This window comes from Panthera onca, chromosome D1, assembly GCF_046562875.1.
Source record: "Panthera onca isolate mPanOnc1 chromosome D1, mPanOnc1 haplotype 2, whole genome shotgun sequence".
Lineage (NCBI taxonomy): Eukaryota > Metazoa > Chordata > Mammalia > Carnivora > Felidae > Panthera > Panthera onca.
The window spans coordinates 13,547,536-13,560,781 of NC_138348.1; positions in this window are offsets into that span (position 1 = coordinate 13,547,536).

Here is a 13,246-nt window from a genome sequence, read left to right on the forward strand (position 1 = left end):
AGAATCCCCAGTCACTCAGAGTCAGAGTAATTCTGCTTCCTCAAATAATTTCATCATTAGGAATAGGATAAAAATCTAGTAAGTGTTGGAATCATCTAGCTATTAATAGTGTGGCACTAGTTAAACCAATATACATGTCCAGGCCAGGTGAGATTCATTGGAATGATATGCATGCTCCCTATCTCTAAATACAGAATTGAAAATAGCAAACAGGGCAGGTTACTTAGGTACAAATGATTTCTTTAACTAAAGGGACTCCTCCTATCTCATTCCTTTAAATATCTTTTATGCCTATTTTTGTATTCTTGTCTTCTAAGAATACAACGTCATGATCACTGCAGAAAAGAAACCCAAATATGGACAAGTGAAAGGTGAACAACATTGACAGCACAATTCTTGCACTCTTATTCATCCACCAAGTGACAAATGACAAGAGAGATGCCTCTTTACATATTTGATTTTGATGTTCCAACTACTACTTTAATACTGGATATTTAGTTATTTCTATTTCTTTCAGACAAAAATAAATAGGCACTGTTTATTCTAGAAATTATAAATAAAATGCAAACATGTGAATGAGAGAACAAGAAAATTCTAAAAAAGTCAGAGGCAATAGGTGTTGAGAAGTCAGAGCTAAACTGAAATTCAGAAAATATATATCCTATTTTCATGTTAGTCTTTTTTGGTTGTTCCAATAAAAAAAAATACGACAGAATGAAGTTTAAAAAGATTTTAACACCTTTCTGTGCCTCAGAAAACATTTGAGCAATTCAAGAAGTATTATAATTATTTCAGGGAAGAGGTATTATTAATTATTATGATTTTTAAAAAGTGCCCTTTTGGTGCAAGCTAGAGTTTGCAGGTATTTGAGCCCTAATGGCTGAGCATGAACTAAAAAAATAAAATTTATCTCTAGACCGTAGAAGACAGAGGGGGAAAAAGCAAAATGAATCATGACTCAGTAAGGATACAGAGAGAACTAGAGTGTAAATTTAATCCCAAGTCTGTGCCCTAATAAATTTCATGATGGAGCATGCTGGATAAACTAATCCTTTCTTTGGCAGTATTGATGGAATGTTAGTGTCACAACCATCCCTTCCCGGGATTAGGAACCCGCGTTGAATATTGCAATTATTCTTGTTTTAAATTTATTTTTATGTTTATATATCTTTTTAATTCTCCAGTTAGCACACAGTGTAGCCTTGGCTTCAGGAGTAGAACCCAGTGATGACACCCACTGTTCATCCCAAAGAGTGCCCTTCTTAATGCCCATCACCCCTTTAACCCATCCTCCACCCTCCTACCCTCATCAACCCGCAGTTTATTCTCTGTATTTAAGAGTCTCTTATGGTTTGCCTCCCTCTCGGTTTTTATCTTATTTTTCCTTCCCTTCCTCTATGTTCGTCTATTTTGTTTCTTAAATCCCACATATGAGTGAAGTCATACCTTTATCTTTCTCTGACTGACTGACTGACTTCACTTAGCATAGTACACTCTAGTTCCATCCATGTAGTTGCAAATGGCGAGATTTCATTATTTTTGATCACCGAGTAGTATTCCATTGTGTGTGTGTGTGTGTGTGTGTGTGTGTGTATGTGTATATATATATATATATATATACCACCTCTTTTTTATCTATTCATCTGTTGATGGACATTTGGGCTCTTTCCATACTTTGGCTATTGTTGATAGCCCTGTTATAAACATTGGGGTGCATGTGCCCCTTCAAGTCAGCATTTTTGTATCATTTAGATAGATTCCTAGCAGTGAAATTGAATTGCTGGGTCATAGGATAGTTCCATTTTTAATTTTTTGAGGAACCACCACACTATAGTTCTATGCACTAAGTGCATAGCCCTTAGCAATGAGGTCTTAGAGTGGTTTGTGTTCAGAGGGAGTGAGCAGGTTATGGAGGGAACTGAAGGCCAAGACAATGAAATGATATATAGGCTAGGGACAATCATGGTTTTGGTGAGGCAGCTGTCTCAGACAGCAGGAATGAGTCACGGGCAAGTAACCTAGAGAAGCAGAATTAGTGCCAATGTGATGCTCTGAAAAGGATTCAGATTTTAGCACAGAAATTTCTTCCATGTAACTCACATTATTGATTGATTTTTGAAACAGTTAATTAGATAAAGGCTGGGATCAACAGTCTCAGATGTGTATGTTTGTGCCGCTGCTGATATAAGTGAGTTCCCTTTCTCTTGCTGAAAGGAAAATTATCAGTGTTTTAGTCTGTGCCTTTACAGCACAGATCTTGTAACAAAGGAAGGTTCTTGAGCATTCCCTTGTTTTTTTCCCACTCCCATTGAGGTGTTTTTGGTTTTGTTTTTCAGTAGAATCTCCAATTTCTAAGTTTAATGCTATGGGGTACAAATACAAATCTGATCTGTTTTCTCTATAATATTGGACTAGGAAAAGTAAGCAACATTAAAAACAAACAAAACAAAACTACAACAAAATCCCCTCAAACCTTTTTCACCCGAGTTATTGGGATCAAGGTAGCTTTGCTTCAGCCTGGGGTCCATGGGGACTTTTGTGAGTCCCATGTTCCCTCTGGCATGAATGATGGGGCAATTAACACCTCTGAAGCAATCTTGGAGAAGGATAGTGGACATAAGGGTCAGGCCAGGGAATTCATTCATGGTCATTCAGTGGCCACTCTGCATCTCAACATTAATCGATTCAAATCACAACCCAGCACCCCCCTCCCATAACACAGCTCTTGCAGCCTTGGGGAGCCGTAGTGATAAGAAATAGTGTGGGTATGGGGCACCTGGGTGGCTCAGTCGGTTAAGCCTCCAACTTTGGCTCAGGTCATGATCTCCTGGTACATGAGTTTGAGCCACACATTAGGCTCTGTGTTGACAGCTCAGAGCCTGAAGCCTGCTTTGGATTTTGTGTCTCCCTCGCTCTCTGACCCTCCCCCCACTCACCCTCTGTCTCTCTTCCTCAAAAATAAATAAACATAAAAAAAGTTAAAAAAAAAAAAAGAAAAAGTGTGGGTCACAGAGTCTTAGATTTTGTTCACGTGGTGATGTCGGGAGACAACATCAGACAAGTTCCATCACGTTTTGTGTATCACTCAAATAACGAAAGTTTTAAAAATAATTTAAGCAAAAGTTTTCAGCCAGGAAAGGGGATGCAGAATGGCTTATTAGTCCCTGTACAATCGAAAATATCTCTTGGTGAAGAACCTAACCTTCTGAACAGAATGGGTGCGATCAGGTCTTCTTTAGGTGCTTACAAATTCCCTGAAATCCATCGGAATCATCTGTGTAGACATTTTACTTTTGCCAAGGCTCTTGATATCTAAGAAACGGACCAATAGAACACACTTAGATGGAAGTGAGCCATCATCTGAACTCAGGATGGTGGGTCAGTAACCGCAATCTCCTTAAATCTCACTTGAGCAATTTCAGTGCCAAATATAACGGGGCTGAAGGCAAACCTCGGGATGCTGTGGGAAGAGCACACCCATTGGTAACCTAGCAGAGTTCCCACTGAGTGTGTTGAGAGGTTATGCGCCCTCCCAGAGATTCCAGAAACCCCTTTCTCCATGGTTGTACCACTGTTTTTCAATGATGAAGCAAAAATAATTTTTTTAATTGAGAAGATGTTTCAATTTACTTAAGTTAATATGTAATTTAATGTATAAATTCTATCAAAGAGTCTTAGAACTAATAAGAATATAAAAATGTGCCTAAATGATAAAAAACATTGTTTATTGTTGTTGCCTAGTAAAGGCAATAAAAACAGATTTGAGGGGGAGGAGCTTTAACTATTAGAATATTTGGAAAGCAGAACACAAAGATAAAAATCATATAATTCCACTAGTCACATATGAAAACTGTGTCTTTTATTTTTTTATTTTTTTTTAACCTTTATTTATTTTTGAGACAGAGAGAGACAGAGCATGAACAGGGGAGGAGCAGAGAGAGAGGGAGACACAGAATCCGAAACAGGCTCCAGGCTCTGAGCTGTCAGCCCAGAGCCCGACGCGGGGCTCGAACTCACAGACCGTGAGAGCATGACCTGAGCCGAAGTTGGAGGCTCAACTGACTGAGCCACCCAGGCGCCCCAAATTGTGTCTCTTTTGATACATTTATTTCAGGCATTTTCCTACTTATATATATTTGTATAGTGTATATAGAATTGAGACACATATAAATGGGTATAGTATATTTTAAAGAAACAGTGAAATCTTGAAAAACACGTGTTTTTGTAATATGATTTTGCCTATAGAGATAATCTATGTTAAACCTTTGGCTTACATTCTTCCAGTAATTTTCTGTGTGTATGTGTGTGTGTGTGTGTGTGTGTGTGTGTGTGTGTAATTTTATAAAAATTACATATTAAATGTTATCTTAGCCTGTTTTAAATGAAATGATAAATCATAAATATTTTTAAATCAACTATTTTCTATTCCATATACTTCTCAAGAGGATTTTTCACTGCCAAAATGGTTTATAAACATTAACAACCTCTTCCACACGTTCCTGCCCCTTACCAATGTGAGAGACAATCTAGGTAAAGAAAACCCCATTTTTTAACATGCTTAGGATTGTGTATGGGTATGAGAGGGAAGAGGGAGGAGAAGAGGGAGGAAAAGAGGGAGGAGAGAGAGAGAATTTAGATGGGAATGGCCCAGTTATAGTCACACTTCACAAGTAAGATTGCATAGTGCAAAATGCAAAATAAGAAGTAATGTCTAATAATGCAGACAATGTAAACAAGTATTTCTTAATATACTCATTTAGGAAATGGAGGTAACATTATGTAGGGTACTATGTTATTATAAAATTAAGAAATATGACACAGATAAGGGCTCCGAAGTTTGTGACTGATATTTCTAATATTTTTGCTTAGTCTAGCAAATTTTTTTTTAATTTTTTTTTAACGTTTTTATTTATTTTTGAGACAGAGAGAGACAGAGCATGAACAGGGGAGGGTCAGAGAGAGGGAGACACAGAATCTGAAACAGGATCCAGGCTCTGAGCTGTCAGCACAGAGCCCGAAGCGGGGCTCGAACTCACGGACCGAGAGATCGTGACCTGAGCCGAAGTTCGCTGCTTAACCGACTGAGCCACCCAGGTGCCCCTAAATTTTTATATGATCATCTGTATAGATGTTAGAAAGGCATAGAGAACCATTGCTCCTAATCAAATTTTATGAAAATAGTAGCTTAAAAAAAGATAAACGCTTCCTTCTCGGATATCCTGAGGAAATACTACTTTTTCACCAGAGTTTAGCACAATATCTGACACGAGTGATTCAGTAGAAGTTTCTTAAATCCATCTGAGGTCATTTTGAAAGGAATGTGCTGAAATGTCATTATTTTTAAGGCTGATATTAGCATTTATCCAATTTCCTGTTAATAAAGATTCCCTCAAACTGACCTTATATCTTGATTTCTTAAAAACCTAGTTTTCAATATTTAGGATTATTTTAGAACAAGAGGGTGAAGATTTGTTTCGCGTCATGTGCTTTAGGAACACGGCATGAACAATTTCACGTTAGTTACGAAATATATTTCATTTTCTTTCTCAGTTTTCAGTCGCCTATTGGCATGGTCTCTGCGGCTATAGGATGTGTTCAAATACAAGGCAGACAGCTTTCCTTAATGAGATAATATTTTAAGAATTCCTCCTCAAGGTGGAGCTAACCTTGGCCACTAGATGGCAGCATGAGCTCATCAACCACAATTACTTTGTCCACAAAAATTTCCTTTAGTAATTGAAAGCGTTATTAAGAGGCTTGGAAAAAGCTTTCAAAAGCCTGAAAAATAATTTTGAAGGGCTGTGAAATTATATACACATTTTGTGTGTTTGGGCCATAACACACAGCTCAGAGAGCTTACTCTGTCACCAAATGTTCTTACAACTCCTACATCTTCATAGCAATAATAAATAAAGTCTTTGTAACATTAGCTGCAAATACTTTTCCTAGTCCTTTGCAACTTTGAAAATAAATAAAATTGCATGTTTTCATTTTTATTAAGACTTCCATCTTTGAATATTGAGCACAGATTAGAATATTTGGCAAACATTTAATAAATATTTAACAAAATAAAATATAATAAATAAAATAATAAAATAAAATGATAAAAAATAAAAAATAATAATAATAAATAATAATAATAATAAATAATAAAATAATAAAATAAAATAAAAAATAAATATTTTTGAGGTTTTGTGGGTTTTCATATTTGTATTTTAATCTAATTATTCAGGAATTTAAAAATATTTGAACAAGAACCCCCTTCTTGTTAATAATAGTGGTGATTATAAAATGCTATTGTTAATAATATGTTAATAATAGTGGTGATTATAAAATGCTATTGTTAGTTGGGCTACTGAAACCCTCTTTAAGAACAGGTGATGTTGTAGGCTTTGTAAAGATAATTTTATTTTATTTATTTATTTATTTTAATTTATTTTCTTTTTTATTTATTTTTGGGACAGAGAGAGACAGAGCATGAACGGGGGAGGGGCAGTGAGAGAGGGAGACACAGAATCGGAAACAGGCTCCAGGCTCCGAGCCATCAGCCCAGAGCCTGACGCGGGGCTGGAACTCACGGACCGTGAGATCGTGACCTGGCTGAAGTCGGACGCTTAACCGACTGCGCCACCCAGGCGCCCCAAAGATAATTTTATTTTAAGACAACTCTGTAAGGTAGAAGTTGTTCTCATTCAAGAGATAACGAAAAGTGAGGGTCATAGATGTGGAGTGGCTTGCCTAAGGCTGCACGGAGGAAATAGAGTCAAATTAGGTCCACTTGGTTCTCAAGCTCTCCTTTTACTGAACTGCCTCTTTTACTTTATCAGAAAATCTAGAGCTTAGGGGCGCCTGGGTGGCTCAGTCGCTTGAGTGTCCGACTTCGACTCAGGTCATGATCTGGTGGCTCCTGAGTTCCAGCCCCGCGTCGGGCTCTGTGCTGATGGCTTGGAGCCTGGAGCCTGCTTCCGATTCCGTGTCTCCCTCCCTCTCTGCCCCTCCCCCGCTCATGCTTTGTCTCCGTCTCTCTCTCTCCAAAATAAATCAAGATTCAAAAAAAAATTAAAAAGAAAAAGAAAAAAGAAAATCTAGAGCTTAATGATGGCACTTGTGTTCAGTTGTCGGTTCTGGTGCCAGTGTCACCTGGTCCACCACTTCCGTAGAAAGTCTGTTATTTAGTACGTCTGGTATTTTATGCCCTACTTATCATTTTCGGCATTTTTCTTGATACGTTTACTAGTGAAATGTTTTAGATGAATGCAGAATTGTTTTTGGAAATAAAAATGTAAATAAAAATCCTTTTGCAAATCCAATAAGTTCTCAACGGGAAATGTCTATATGAATTGCCAACTGGAGTAGCAGTTGATGTCTGTTCCCTGACATACCTTAACCAATAAACAAGCAAGATAAAATCAAGATTGTGCTTTCATTTATAAGGACATAAGAGAGTAAGTTGAATTACTTGACAACCAAGTTTTGGTCCCCTCTGCACTCCTCGCCCCATGTTATAGAATCTTGCAAACAGTAAACATGGATCAGGAAGGGTATCCAAAATATAACTGCTGGGACAAGGGTACTGATATGTGGAAGACAATACTGGTTGAAACAAGGTTCTGCCATGGGCTGTCCTCGCATTATCCTTCTAGTGGCTGGATGGCAGCGAAGTCTGGATCTGGAGTATAGGGGTTTCGTGCTCAGGGTGGTGGGCACTCGAAAGGCTGAGAGAAGCTGCTGGAAGCCGAGCTATCCCAGCCTGAGTGGCGGGGCCCGGGCTGTGGACGGACTGGTGACAGCAGGGCGGTCCGCCGACAGTGAAGCTTCTTGTCCTCCCGCTTTTAGGTAATTTGACCTTAAAAGTACCTGGGGTGTTGTCTGTTGGGGAATTGCCCTCGGCAGGCCCCCTGGGAAAAGAACCATTAGGGAAGAATCTAAGGTTCTGCAAGGAATTGTGCGGCCTTACGTTTAGCCCTTGCCGTCCCCTATGGAGACTCCTCCACTTGCAGGAAGGATGGCCTCATGCATTTGCCAGCAAAGAGGGCCTGTAAAGGAGAGACATATGGATTTGAGACATATGGATATGGATTTGCCCCACTCGGGCAACTAAGGAGTGTATCTCTGGGCACAGGTGACTTCAACCCCTAGGCCCACCTGGCCCCCCGGAGGCATTCCAGATGGTGACTGAACCTAGTCGGTTCAGGTACAGAATGGTTCCTCATTTCCTAGGTGCCTTGTCTCTCTGAGAATGTGTGAGGCATGGGTTTCTAAGGCCCTATCGGCCCCTTCCTGGCACCTCGGACTGAGGGAAACACATTGTTCTTCTGGCCTCTTGTGGTTAGGAGGTCATGTCCCTGTAACTGTTCCACTTGAGGTATTGAGAAAGGGAGGGCCTTTCATGAGAACAGCAAAGCAAATGCTTTACAGACTATAGATAATTATAGATAAACGCAGATGCATAATGGAATAAGGTAAGAAATTAATCTATAATCAAAGGGTATGCGGGAACATTACGAGAAAATCGCCATGCTATTTCTTAAAGGTTGACTACACATAGGGACATTTTAGAATTAGGTAATGTTAGAAACACATAGATGACGAATGCTACAAGGAAATCACAAGCAAATATCGTGCCGCGTTTGCTACAATAAATCGGCCAGATCAACACACTGCTGTTGTCTATGTCCAGTTTTATTTCAGTTTTTTACTTTTAGCTTTTTATTTTAGTTTTGTTTTATTCTCACCGACGCCGTTCATCCTTCGGGAATCCCTGGACCTGCTGGAGCTGGACCCCGGCAAGAAGCAGCTATTTTCCAAAGACTATGGATGTATTTTGATATTTAACAGCTGGCACAGGCAAGCAATGCTACCCTGGACACTGCAAATGTCTGTTGCATTGACTGGGTTATCGTCCCTGTCTTCCACGATCATGGGCTTGTAAGAGATAGCGTCACACAAAACCACCATAATAAAAGTAGCACCCATAAATCCCGTAGGTGGGGTCATTGTGGGTTTTGAAATTTAGTGGCCGAGATCGCTTTAGACTGCAGATGTCAGAAGGAAGGCTCGCTATGGTGGAGGTTATGTTTCAGCTAAAAATTGCATGAATTTGAAATAGTGTTCAATACCAATCTGATATTAAAACAAAAAAGCACAAAATAATATTTTTATTAATTTATCCTTATTGTCAGATAAAAATAGGCAATTCTTTTGCAGCATAGGGCGAATGCTCTGTGGTAAAGCTTAACATAGTGTATTTGTACCTTTCCTTTCTTTGTTCATTTTTCCTTGCCTAATATTAATCATTTAGGTTAAGAAGGAAACAGCTTTTAAGAGCACACAAATATACATTAGAAATCAACCTAACTTTTGGCCTTTTCTTTGGTAAATGGGTTGGCCTTATGAATTTGAAATTCCAACTTTAGTCAATAGTGGTTATATCCATATAGCTAAAAATGAATTATCTTAGGTCTTTTTGACTTCAGAAACTAATTTTAATAGGGATTTAATTGACATACAATATTATACTAGTTTTAGGTGTCCAGAACAATAATTTGTTCTCTGTGTGCATTGCAGGATGGTTACCACAAGCTTTTTACATCCATCAGCACAGAGTTACAATTTATTTTTTTACAAGGAGAACATTTAAGGGCTACACTCTTAGCAACTTTCAAATATACATACAGTATTTTTGATGGTAGTCTTCCTGCTGTCACTACATCCCCAGGATTTATTTATCTTATAACTCATTTTGTTCACCTTTCCAACCCCTGCCTCCGGCAATCATCAAACCACCGATCGATCACTTCTCTGTATCTTTGAGTTTTTGTTTTTGTTTTTGTTTCGTTTTGCTTTGTTTTAGATTCCGCGTGTAAGTGAAGTCATACAGTATGTGTCTTTCTTTGTCAGACTTATTTCAGGAAGTAAGTTTTAATTTATTTTAATTTATTTTAATTTAATTATTTTATTTTATTTTATTTTATTTTATTTTATTTTATTTTAGAGAGAAAGAACACAGGCAGGGAGGTAAAGCGAGAGTGAGAGAAAAATCTAAAGCAGGCCCCACACCCAGCACAGAGTCCGACTCAGGGCTTAATCTCGTGACTGTGAAATCACAACATGAGCTGAAATCAAGAGCTGGGTGCTCAACTGACTGAGCCACCCAGGCACCCCAGGAAGTAAAGTTTAAAAGGAATCTTAGGAATATACACCCTCAGGATTCAAAACAGTCTTATATAAAGGACTTAAAAATAATTATGTGATAAACAACATGGGAAGAATTAAAATACTAATTTCCATTTAGCTTAATAAGTACAATTTCAAAAAAAATTAGAAAATAGAAACATGATTACAAAACCTGCATTAACCAGTTCTTCAAAGAAAAAGATTCAACCAACCATCAGGAAGACAGTAAGCAGGGCCAAAGTCACTCCCCAAATTCTAACTAATGACCAATGCTTGTTGTAGACACTCTACCTAAGAAAACACGCATATAAAAAGCCTTAGCATATATATAGCCTTCAACCTATGAACTCACACTGCCATACAATAAAAATGGATTATTATCCAGACAACTCAAAGGAACCACATAATTTTGAAGTGAAGTAGCAAAGGAATCAGAAAAATATTCGAAAAATATTTGGAATTTCTGAAGGATCTCAGATGTGTTTGTTTCTGTGAAGAACACACAGAAAACCATGAAAGAGGTCCACTCCTAGGTATTTACACAAAGGGTACAAAAATACTGGTTCATAAGGGATACATGTTTATAGCGGCATTTTATATATAATGGAATATTACTCAGCCATCAAAAAGAATGAAATCTCACCATTTGCATGATGTGGATGGATCTAGAGTGTATCATGCTAAGTGAAATAAGTCAGTCAGAGAAAGACAAATACCACATGATTTCACTCATGTGGAATTAAAAAAAAAACAAAAACAGATGAACACAGAGGGAAAAAAAGAGGCAAACCAAGAAACAGACTCTTAACTACAGAGAACAAATTGAGAGTTGTTGGAGGGGAGGTTGGGGGAATGGATTAAATGAGAGATGGGTATTAAGGAGGGCACTTGCGGTGAGCACTGTTTGTTATATGCAAGTGATGAATCTCTAAATTCTACTCCTGAAACTAATGTTACACTCTATGTTAACTAACTGGAATTTAAATAAAGTCTTGAAACTAAAAAAAAAAAAAAGAAATTGAAGGACAAATCTAAACGGTTTTCAGGGGAGAAATGGAATGGTCTTTCATATGTAGAGTCGACCAGAAGTTATTATCAAAGATTCAGGTCTCATGGAAAAATTTACATTAAAGGATTCAGGAGCATGCTAAGAAATTCAAAACAAATCAAACAAAACCTCTTAGAGTAAGGAGGCTGTGTCACACACGGAAGTGCTTACGCTTTCCCTCACTCGGGCTGCAACCGGTATTGACTCTGTTTGGTCAGGCTGATGCTGTTTGTATTGCAAACACAATGCTGAAAAATTTTGTTTTATTGCTTTTTATTCATTTCTGGGCAGTAAGAAATGTATTTCCCTTGCCATATGCTAACAGTTCAGATATAACATCTTTCCATAAAGTTTACTGATCCATTGATACATTCTCAGAAATTCTCTTCCAGCTCTTCCTTCCGATGGTTCCACTCTTCGTTTGTTTTGAACGAAGTCCCAGGAAAACGAATTTACTTAGCAACCTATGGTCAATGCTGTGTCTGAGAAAAGTTCATTTTCTACATGCTTTGCCCTTGACCCCAAGATACCAACGTGAAAGAGAGATGGGAAGGGAGAGCTAGGGTCCTCCCGTGTCCCACCCTCTCTGTGCTACTCCAGTTTCCCAAGAGTTCCATAGACCTCCCTTGCTTAGCCTGGATATAGAGAGAGTGAAGAGACTATATCCAGTTAAAAACAAATATAATGACATGATCAGAAAACAGATCTCATCGGATTTACTTAGGATATGAAGCGAAACTTTGATTGTACTGTCCCTTAGTGGTCCATTCCCAAGATATGGCAGACTTTGGGGACACAGCAGCTTCCATAGCAGGGATGATGCAACTGGTTCAGGGAACTTTTCTCGACTTGAAGACTCTGAACACATTTTACAGTGAGTGAGGATTCCACAGTTTCTTCTTGGAAGAAAAGAAACAGTAAACCCAAACGACTGTTGAAAATTCTGACCTGTTGTGCACGTGAAGGTGGCCAGATTAAGGGGAGGGGTGGAACCCGACCAGCTTGGCTTAGTTTTGCTGTAGCTCTTTGTGCCATCTTTAAAGAAGAAAGAGCCCGTTAGAATGTAAGTTGACAGCCCCTCAATCGACCCGACTTTTAACAAGGCAAAGAGAACACAAATTATTTTAAATGGACTTACAATAAATTCTATATTGGACTCACGGCCAGGATGAACACGATCCTCATCTTTGTTGGATGATGGAGAAGACCTAAGAAGAGATCATTTGTGTAGAGATAAACTTAGGTTTTGCAACTGGATCAAAATATACTCACGTAAGTAGAACATGGGACAGAGATGCTTTAGCAGCGGAAGAAAGGGGAAAAAAAGTAGCACAGAATTCAACTCACATCCCTGTCCACACCCTTGCTAAGGGAAGGTTATCATAGGTTGTGTTGACATTATATTATCCTGGTGCTCTGAACATGAGGGCTGGTTGTGTTCCCCGCTCTGTGTGGTTTGATCTTTAAGGAGCACTGCATTCTATTCTAAACACCACATACAGCAGGGAAACAGAAATTAAAATGTGCATGGAAGGCTTGGGTCAGTTTAGAAACTATAGCTAACAAGGGATTGTCCTAGAGTTTTGGGCAACTGTCAAATGGAAGAGTGAGATGTAGTACGAAGGACCCTGAAGAAGTTCCTAGACTCTTGAAGAGTCCTCAGCAAGAGGTGAGTGTGGGGTGGGCAGTCTGCCTGACAATCCTCCCTTTCTCTTTAATTCCCTGAAGCAAAGGATATAATGTAAGCTGCATTATTGGCCTCAGGGAGGCCTCACCAAAGTCGAATGATACATTTCAGATTGGAAAACCGGGGGAAAAGCGTCTAACGTAAGTTTGGTGTTGGGCTCCTATCATTCTGGGCTAAGAAAACTTTTCAAAAGAAAGTATAAGTAGTTTTCTGATCCCTGATGTACACCTTCCCCCTGTTCTAAGTGGATGCGAATTCTGAGAGAGAAAGACACAGCTTTAGTCGCATTGAACACACAAAGGCAACTCAGGTTCAAAGAGATCAGCTGACTTAAC